Source organism: Lactuca serriola, chromosome 2, assembly GCF_051521515.1.
Source record: "Lactuca serriola cultivar US96UC23 chromosome 2, Lser_US96UC23_V15, whole genome shotgun sequence".
In the NCBI taxonomy this organism is placed as follows: domain Eukaryota; kingdom Viridiplantae; phylum Streptophyta; class Magnoliopsida; order Asterales; family Asteraceae; genus Lactuca; species Lactuca serriola.
The window spans coordinates 217,194,909-217,205,933 of NC_136409.1; positions in this window are offsets into that span (position 1 = coordinate 217,194,909).

The window sequence follows — 11,025 nt, forward strand, 5'->3', positions numbered from 1 at the left end:
TCATTACATTACAAACTTCGGGATGTCATTCTCAATACAGATCAAAAGCATAAACAAAACTGTTGGATTAGTGTCTAAGTCCATAACTATTTTGGTATGTACTTGACCCGATGGTGCATGGTCCTTTTGGGTTGCCTTCACCAAAGCAACTTGATTGAAGAAATAAATAGAGAGAGAGGTTATTATGATTTATTGATATGTTATAAGAATAATATATTAAAGGAGAAATCATATTTGTTTAATTAATATTGGTCAATAATTAATTAAGAATTAATTTTGTGATCAAGTGTAATTAATTAAACTAGAGGGGCTGAATTGTAATTATGTGATAGTTACAAAATAAGGTAAGGATTATCATAAATATAGGGTGAACGGATTTAAGGTGATAATGCCTTAAAATTCGACTAGGATAAGGGTTTCTAAGACTTATCTTATGGTTGCTTGGTGGGCAAGCAACTAGATAAGGATAAGGACTAAAACCCTAATCTTTACACCTATATAAACCCCCTAAGGCTCATGAATTCGTCAAAGCCTTCCCAATAAGTCCTAAGGATGAATTCCTACCTCTCTCCTCTCTCTTTATACCTTCTCCACTTGCTTATGGTGTTTGTAAGCCATTAGAGGAGTGACACTTGTGACTCTAAGCCTTCCAAAGTCAATACAAGGAGATTTGGGATTGTTATTGCTACATAACAATCAAGGTAACATTATAAACCTATTCTAATATCTAATATGATTACTTGTATGCTAGAATTAGGGTTTATAGTCTTGGATTCAAAGCATGTACAATAGAGAAACCTAGATCCAAGCATTAGGGTTTGTATGAGCACATAGGATGTCTTATAACCAAAACCCATCAGTGGTATCAGAGACTTGATTGGTTTCTATTGTATTGATGCTTGATAAGTTTGAAAATTTCGAATTTTGTGTTTCTGGAGGCTGGACTCGCCGAGTCCATAGATGAACTCGCCGAGTCCAAGGTGACTCGACGAGTCGGCTCGTCAGATGGAGGGTACTTCGGGATTTATTGTTGTTTTTGCTTATGGATAGTTACCTTATCATGTTAGATCAATATTAATCCGATTATATGATATATTTGACTATAATTTTGATCTAATTGAAGATATTTATCAATTAATAAGATAATTGTTTCCTTATGTGATAATTGATTAATTATTTTGAGTAAATTGATAAATTGTTTTGCAAGAAGTCATTAAACAAATCAAATATGGATAATTATGTGATTAAATGTTAATTTTGAATTATTTGTTATTTGATCCTTGTTGTTATGAAAAGTTTCATATTTTGCCCTTTAGGTTTTATAGTTTAAATTTGAACCCAAAAGTTTTGTTGTTTTGAAATTTAAATAGTTGAAACCCTAATGTTTTGAAAAAAAAGGTTTCAAAACTTGCCCTCAAGTTTTGGAATTTAAATTTTGATTAAATGGTTTAATTTTGATGTATATTTAAATTCTAAACCCTAATGTGTTGAAATGTTTCAAAACTTGCCCTCAAGTTTTGGAATTTAAAAGTTGATTAAAAGTTTAATTAGGAATGTTAAATTCTAAAACTGTAGTATAGTTTTGAAAAAGTTCAAATCACACCCTTATGGTTTTATTAATTAATTAAGGTGTATAATTAATAGAGATTTAATAAATCCATAAAAGTTTAGGTTTACAATTTAATTGAATTAAAAGTATAATTGTTAAATTAGACCACCTAGTATTTTGCAAGTATAAAATACACCCTATACTATATATAACATTAAAAGTCTAACATTATATATATATATATATATATATATGTATGGGTAAAAGTCAGTCTTACCGTTAGTAGGCCTCATTCACGAAGTTGGTCTATAAGGGGTGTTTAAGGAAATTGCCTATAAAATGACAATTGAATGGGTATCCACTCTTACCCACCGCACTCTTGACTAGTGGAGGGTCGTTAGCCGAACGAGTAGGATAGGAAGAAACCTTCCATTATAAGTATAATGAATTATTAAAGTAACTAAATGTTTTCATAAAATTCCCAATCTTAGTTACTTAGGCAAAAGTGAATTGATGCAATTCCATGAAATTACACTTTGTGCCCTTGCGAAGATGTTAGTGGAGCGTGTGTGGTTTACCGACACACTAAGTGGTTCTAAGCAAAGGTAGTAAAGGGTGACTCAATGTTTGTCATAGTTCGGTGGAGCGTGCGTGGTTTACCTGCACATCGAATAGGTGACTGTAACATGTGAGGGCACCATGTAAGTTTGCATGGTTATTCACACCCGCTTTGTGATCCTCGGCATCCCAGTCACAAACAAGAGGGGCATATCGAGATTTAAACATGCCATTGAAAGTTCAATGAATCTCAAAGAATCTAGGAGTTTTCATAGATTTAAAACTTAAATTCCTTTTCGTTTTTCGTGGTGGAAATTAGTGAATCGGCATTCACTTACCTTCAAATATTCTGCAATTAGGGTTACGGCATCCCTCTCCCGAGTTGTAGAACATTGTGTTGGGTCCTAGCCTTAGTATCTCATTTGGGTGATTTACTAAGGACTCAATCAATCAACTAACTTGAATTCGTTTTCTCCCGTATTGTAGATGTCAAAGTTTGACAACTATGGTCTTCTCAAATCCCGTGGAACAAGCATTCCACATGAAGATGATATTCCACGATTCGATCAAGGAACAAGAAATCATGCTTCACTTCCTCCACCTCCTCCAATTATTCTCCCTAACCCACAATTTCAAAGGCTTGAAAAGTTCAAGATCACTCAAGCCCTTTTGGCAAGTAAACATAAAGAAGGAAAGTCGGTGTGTGCACACGTCATAGGGATGAAGTCACACATTAATAGTTAAGAATGTTGGGATCCGTTGTCTGTGAGGAAATAGCTGTTGATTGGGTTCTTCAGTCACTTCCTAACTCATATAGTGAGTTCGTAAGAGAGTACTATATGATGAACCGCGACGTGACCCTTATAGATCTCACCTATATGCTTATTGTTGCTGAATCAGCAATGGTTTGACGCAATAGAAAAGCAAAGTTGGTTGGTGAATCTGCCTTCAAGACCTCTATGGATATAGACAATAGAAACAAAAGACATGCTATGATCGAAAAGTTTGATCATAAGAGAAAGGCAATGTCTAAAGTAGTTCCATGTGCTGTTCCAAAAGAGTCGATTTGTTTATTGCCAAAAAGAGGGGCATTGGAGACGAAGCTGCCATATTTACCTAAGAGATCTAAGAGATGGGAGAGTCGAAACGTATGGCTCTAATTTAGGTAAAATCCATTGACTAACTCTTGTAAGCTTCTATTATAGATTTTTAATACATAATGTGATAAGATTACAATTGATGTTTTGTAAGATCGAAGAATAGAAAGGAAGCTTAAAGGAAGAAGTGAGCAGAATCTAACTGTGAAGGAATGGATTTTGATCGCATTTCTCGAAGATTGGATTCTTGAGCTACTACTTAGAGTTAGAATTAGATTGCTAAGAAAGATGTATTAGCATAAGTATTTCAATGAGTTGCATTGTAAGGACAAATTTTTCCGCAATAAAATAAATTTTGATTTTAAATTTTATTTATTTATCCTTACAATGGCGTGTATGAAAAATTGATGTTAAAATGTTTCTATTATTAGCAATAAAGGATTTGGTTCTTATTATGTTATTTATGGAAAGTAGAGAATTTACCAAATAGGGAGAGTTTCTCATCGCCCAAGGTTCAATTGGACAGAAACTTGGAATCATGCAACTTAGTTGCACGATGAATGAGAAATTTCATATTTGGAAATTAGACTAATTCATTGACAAAGTGTCAAGTGAAGGACTAGGAGATCGAGTACACAAAGTTGTGTGCTGATCAAGTTCACCATAAGAGTAACAAAGATATTCGTCATGATTTACTAAAAGCTTAGTAAATATGATTATACTTACAAGATTAAGTGTAATTCTGAATTGATTAAAGGGTTTAGATCAATAGCAGAACGAATAAGAAGAATCAAGTAGGCAGAAAGATAAAAGGTTCTCCATTCTAAGAAGAAGGGAGAGTAGCTTTTATGCTTTATGATAGGTCTTAATGATTAAGAACCATATCTCAATTGATCCTCTAAGTGAGTCTTAGTACAATTGCATGTCTAAGAAGAGGAATCAAGAATTGAAGAAATGGTTAAATCAAGAAGTCAATCATACTTCGTTCCAATAACAAGTCTTAAAGTTAAGATTGTGACAATGAGTGAAAAGTATTAAAGGTTTATAACATTCATCAAATGTGAAAGTTATGATGTCTTGGATAAGACAAAGCCAACTAAGACCAATTTATGAAGTGTTTTGATAAAAACTACACTAACTCTTGAATATTTGTTTGTCAAGAAATGTTTTGACAAGAGAATCTTATATGTCAAGGAGTAAGTGGGAGTGTTAATGGTCTTTAAAGGTTTAAAGAACAAATCAAATAAACCTTATCAATCATCACTAGCACACGAGTTGAGGTTTACAACCTATCGTGTTGACATTATTTTGTTTCTGTGCCAATCCAATCGAGTTAATTATGCATGTGAGTTCTATGAGTTCTCATTTTGAACGCATAAGAGGCAAAGCACCTTAATCAATGAAAGGTACATTGATAGGAAAGGGTGAGCTGCTTAACTACTTGGAAGACATGGTGGGCAGCTGTGCTACCATAAGGCAAGAAATCAAGATCAAGAAAGTTCGGTCCATATGAGTTTGAATTTGTCATAAACTTTAGTTTTGACAAATTCACATGGATAGGAACACATACACCGTTTAAATCTAAGTGTCATAAGATTTCCTCCTTCATGAAAATGATTGTGAGGAAATGCTTTCACTAAGAAAGATTTTAAGAAGATAGTGATTGTAAAATTGCATTCTCGAATTCGATTATGGTTACGGTATCCCTTTCCATAATTTGAATTGTGAGGTTTGGCAATTGTTTACACACACATATGAACTATCTAAGGCAAAGGTGTATAAGTTCAAGAAGCCTTGATAAAAGATTATCAAAGCATTAAGAATTAGAAACATGGACTTAAGAAATTCAATAAGCATTGTTTTTCTGAAAGTTAAGATGTTTATGAATACATGTCGGAGCTAGTGGGAGCATAAGTGTTATGTTTTATAATAATCATCATGATAGTGGGAGCATAAAAGTTATGATTGTATGATTATTAAGGAAAGTATTGCAAGGTTAGCAATATTAATTATAGAAAACAAGAGTCATACTTTGCAAAGTCGCAATAGTTGAAGAGTTGTTTTGCTATAATTAAGGGAGAGAATATTATGCTTCATTTCAAATCTAAAGGCTTAGGTTGAGAAATGTTAATAAATTTAGTCAAAAGTACATAGTGTGTTCTTAAAATTTTGATTATGATTACGGCATTCCTCTTCACAATTCGAATTTTGAGAACATAGCAAATAAAACATTATGCGTCGTGTCCCATACGCTTCGGGTATAGGATCGATTGCGAATGCTTTAATGTTTGACCATTCTAAATTTTTCCAAATGTCTAGCGCATTTAGAGGGCAAAAGGAATAGAATCGGTTTTGACTAAAATAATTAAAAAACTATCAAGGGACAATCCAAAGTTCGACGACGATTGGTTGCTTGTGAGTAGTTGGAAGTATAGTATTGGAATATATGGAAATGTTTCCATATTGGATGGACAATATCGACATTATCATGGATAGAAATGATTCTATTAAGAATGAGTTGTCTTATGGAAAATATGGAAGCGTGTTCATATTGAAAATTGAATATTGAAAATCTATGTCTAGATTAGAAACTTTTATGCAAAAGGATGTTCAAAGGAATGTACTTTGAGTGAGAGACATCATACCTAAGGAATTGTATTATAACAATCTCTGATAAGGGACTTTGTAATATCATTGGCAATAGTCTTTGTGACTTTGGTGCAATGACATTACGAAAGGATCGTTGTATAGAATATTATAATCTAGCATATTCTATAAGTAGCAAGAATTTGATATTCTTTCACTTATGAAAAATGGATTTGGAGTTGTGAAATGAGAATGATTGGAAATGTGTTCATTGTGATCTATTTCACAAAGTAAGAACCATAGGTAAACATTGTGTGTATGCTAGGAGCATGGGACAAGTGTTGTAATTCAAGTAAGAAGTTGATTACCCGAAACGACAAATAATGAGTAATCGATATGGTGATAAATAAAAGGTGTTTTATTTATGCTCAAAGAGTTGAGGCCATATGGGATTAGTATTATTCTTGTGTTTCATATTTGCATGTTTTGACTTCCAGAATAATTGAGTTTATTAAGAATAATCGAATTATTCAAACGGGCCACAGTCGTTCATATGATGGAAGTAGATATGAATGAAGACTGTCGTGAATTGGTGTGTGGATTGTCTAGAAAAGTATTAGACATAAGCAAATGTTTGCTGCAACGTTCATGAGTGCTTACGAATATGATTTGAGCATTGGATTAAACCCACACTCACTTGGATCACTCCATGAAATTGTATCACGAGTGATTAGTGAGACGATAACATCTTATATTCTTGAAACCGAGATGTGTGAGTTGTATCTTGCGAATCGGTTGCACATTGATAATATGTAAACGCACTAGTAACTTGGTGTTATAAAACATATTGTTGTGTGTGATTCGGTGCATGAGTGCAAGCGAGCATTGTATCAAAGTTTATCCATTCCTTTTATTCAAAGTAGGATAAAAGCGATATCTTTGGGCCCCTCGATGGTTTAGTGATGACAAACGTAAATGCTCGGCCAGGCTAGGCTAATTTGATTTGTTCAATTAGTCAGTCGTCATAAATCGGAAATCGAGATATAGTACAAAGAGAATGATTTGAAATCATATCTCATATGATATCTAGAATGGAGGAATATATGATCCCTTATCTAAGGACACGCGTATCTGATAGGATCAGAGTTGACAGCAGCTTTGGAAAGCTACGATTGCAGATCAGGATCTGAAGTCATACGCATAATAGTTATTAGACTTATCCAAGTGGGAGACTGTTGGATTAGTGTCTAAGTCCATAACTATTTTGGTATGTACTTGACCCGATGGTGCATGGTCCTTTTGGGTTGCCTTCACCAAAGCAACTTGATTGGAGAAATAAATAGAGAGAGAGGTTATTATGATTTATTGATATGTTATAAGAATAATATATTAAAGGAGAAATCATATTTGTTTAATTAATATTGGTCAATAATTAATTAAGAATTAATTTTGTGATCAAGTGTAATTAATTAAACTAGAGGGGCTAAATTGTAATTATGTGATAGTTACAAAATAAGGTAAGGATTATCATAAATATAGGGTGAACGAATTTAAGGTGATAATGCCTTAGAATTCGACTAGGATAAGGGTTTCTAAGACTTATCTTATGGTTGCTTGGTGGGCAAGCAACTAGATAAGGATAAGGACTAAAACCCTAATCTTTACACCTATATAAACCCCCTAAGGCTCATGAATTCGTCAAAGCCTTCCCAATAAGTCCTAAGGACGAATTCCTACCTCTCTCCTCTCTCTTTATACCTTCTCCACTTGCTTATGGTGTTTGTAAGCCATTAGAGGAGTGACACTTGTGACTCTAAGCCTTCTAAAGTCAATACAAGGAGATTTGGGATTGTTATTGCTACATAACAATCAAGGTAACATTATAAACCTATTCTAATATCTAATATGATTACTTGTATGCTAGAATTAGGGTTTATAGTCTTGGATTCAAAGCATGTACAATAGAGAAACCTAGATCCAAGCATTAGGGTTTGTATGAGCACATAGGATGTCTTATGACCAAAACCCATCAAAAACATCATAGGCCGCAAAACAAAATTGGCCTCAAAAACAATATAGGCCTTACAACATTGTATTTATTTTCTACTGGCCTATAAATCAATAATCTCTCATCAAATCATCCAACTATGCTCTTGCCACTACCTATGATACAAGAAACTGAGTGGGTCAGGCTAGGGAGCATGGTGAACACATAAGGTTTTCAACCCACAATAAATAAGTTTATTAATTTCATCAAACCAAACAAACCCAATTACCCATTCTCATTATCCTCGCTTTACGTCCCTAAAACATCTAATATAAGGGACATAGCCTAAGGATTACCGTCAGGGTAACAACACTGCTTAGGGGATACCTTAGCAGTTTGTGGTCGTCATCCATATATAATTTAGATCCAAAAAGTTTAGATTTGAAGTGAGAAAGTTTAGATCTGAAGGAAAAGGTTCAGATCTGAAAGAAAAAGTTTAGATCTGAAAAGAAAGAAGTGTAGATCTTTCATCTAACATAGATCTCAGGTAAAACAGATAATATATGCACATAGCACGTAATTTATATAAAATAATTCATATCTATGTGTAAGATGAAAGTGACTATGTACTCACTTGATAAGGTGGTGATTCCAACTTGGACAGCGCTTCGCTTCGCCGAAATCGGGAGGTTTGCTTGAAAACTGGGTTCTGCGTGGGTAGAGTTTCTAAACCAAAAAACTCTTTTTCTCGGAGCCTTCAGACACTTCGGGGATTTCTTTAAGTGCTAGGGAAGTTTCCTAGGCTTTTGGGGATGTTTTGGGAGGTTTAAAGAGTGAGTAGAGAGGGAAAGAAAGGGTAAAAAGTTTCAAAAATGAAGGAACTCTCGGGTGGTATTTATAGGCTGAAAAAGTGTTGAACTTGTCGAGTTTCTGGCCCAACTCATCAAGTTTCTGGCCCCCAACTCGTCGAGTTGCTAGTCCAACTCGTCGAGTTGATGCCACGTTTCGTCATATAGTGGAGAGAAAGCAATGGCTCAGATTGCGCCACGTCACCCACTCCGCTGCAGCACCTTTCCGGCTTCTAAACCCCGTAACTTTCACATACGAGCTCTGTTTTTTGACGTTCTTTATATCCACGTGTGGGTGGGAACATACTCTACAAATTTTGTTTGCTCCGTTGGCTAATTCTCAACCGATTTTAAATTTAACAATATTAGAATATTACATTGTTAAATGACCGTGTAAAATTCAGAACTTCTACATACAGACTCCGTTTTCGTCTGTCTTTTTATCGTTGAACTCCTATTAATGAGATCTTCAATTCCCATTTAGGTTGTGTCCGCTAAAAATCGTCTGATCTAAAATTCGAACTCCAAGTTGCACACAGATATGCCAAATCTTAGAAAATTCATAACTTCCTCATACGAAGTCAGATTTGGACGTTCTTTTTACGTCACACAACGTCGTGTCAGTTTTGTCGAGAAACTTCGACAGGTCATAACTTATTCGTTACAACTCGGATTTTGGCATTCTTTATATTTTCAGAATCCTTATCACGACCACTACAACTTTCTTCATAGATATCATTTTTATCTATATTTTTATTCTTGGCGCTTATTTTCACTCTTAATTTATTATATCATTATAAACAAGTATATAATCACATAAAATCATGTAATTCACATAATATTCAAGTAATTCATCTTTATTACTTTAAACTAGGTTACAATGGTTGACCTTGACTATTACATCATCGAATTAATGCGTAGCCTCGAAACACGGGCGTTACAATTCTCTCGCCCTTATGATGATTTCGTCCCGCAATCATGCATTAGCAAACAAATGTGGATAGTGACTCATCATGTCGCTCTCCGTTTCCCAGGTGAGGTTTGGCCCATTCGTATGTTTCCATCGCACAAGCACAAAGTCGACCATCTTGTGTCGCAACTTCTTAGTCTTACGTTCAACAATCGCCTCTCACTCTTCGATTAACCTCTTATTTTCATCCATCCTTAACTCTGAAATTGGAATTATGTCAGGAACTTCTGCTGTGAACTTCCTCAAATAACACGCACGGAAAATGTTATGAATACCATCTAGTTCTTCTGGTAGTTCTAGATTGTAAGCTTGGTTTCCAATTATCTGAAGAAATTTGAACGGTCCAATGTTTGGACTCAACTTTCCTCTTTTCCCAAATCTTATAAGTCTCTTCCAAGATGAGACTTTAAGCAAAACCGAATCTCCAACTTCGAATGTCATCGGTCATCTTTCTTCTCAGCATAGCTCTTTTGATGATCCTAAGTTGCTAACATCCATTCTCTAACCACCTTCAACTTTTTAGCAGTCTTATGGACTATCTCGGGGCCCATAAACTGCTTTTCTCCAGCTTCAATCCAACATGACGGCGTACGACACTTCTGTCTGTACAAAGCTTGATAAGGTGACATCTTGATGCTCGAGTAGAAACTATTATTGTAGGAAAACTCTACTAGAGGTAATTATTGATCCCAGTTACCTTGGAATTCCACGGTACACGCTCTTAGCATATCCTCCAATGTTTGAATCGTCCTTTCGCTCTGACCATCGGTTTGTTTATGGTAGGCTGTACTTAAACACAACTTCGTACCCAATTCCTCTTGTAGACTCCTCCAAAACCTTGATGTGAAACGACTATCACGATCTGATACAATCGTTAAAGGAACACCGTGAAGTCTTACTACTTCCTTCATGTAATCATTTGCAAGCTTATCCATAGACCATATTTCATTGGCTGCTATGAAGTGTGCACTTTTAGTGAACCGATCCATGACCACCCAAATCATGTCGTGACCGTTCTTTGTTCTGGGCAGTTTAGTGACAAAAACCATGGTGATGTCTTCCCGTTTACCCATGGGTACAGGTAAAGGTTCTAAACTCCCATATGGATCCTGATGTTGTGCCTTAACACTCGCACAGGTTACACATTCGGCCACATACTTTGCAACATCGAGCTTCATCGTCGGCCACCAGTAGTAGGGTTTCAGATCCCTATACATTTTAGTGCCGCTGGGATGAATCGAGTGCATGGTCTTGTGAGCTTCTTCTAGGGTTGTGCACGGTAAGGTTTGGTGCGGTTTAAAGTCAAAACTGCAAACCGAACCGCATATGCGGTTTGATTTTTTTTGAAACCGCAAACCGCACCGTAGAAGTTCAAAACCGCGTTATGCGGTGCGGTTTTATGCGGGCGGTTTGTGCGGTTTATGTGTGGT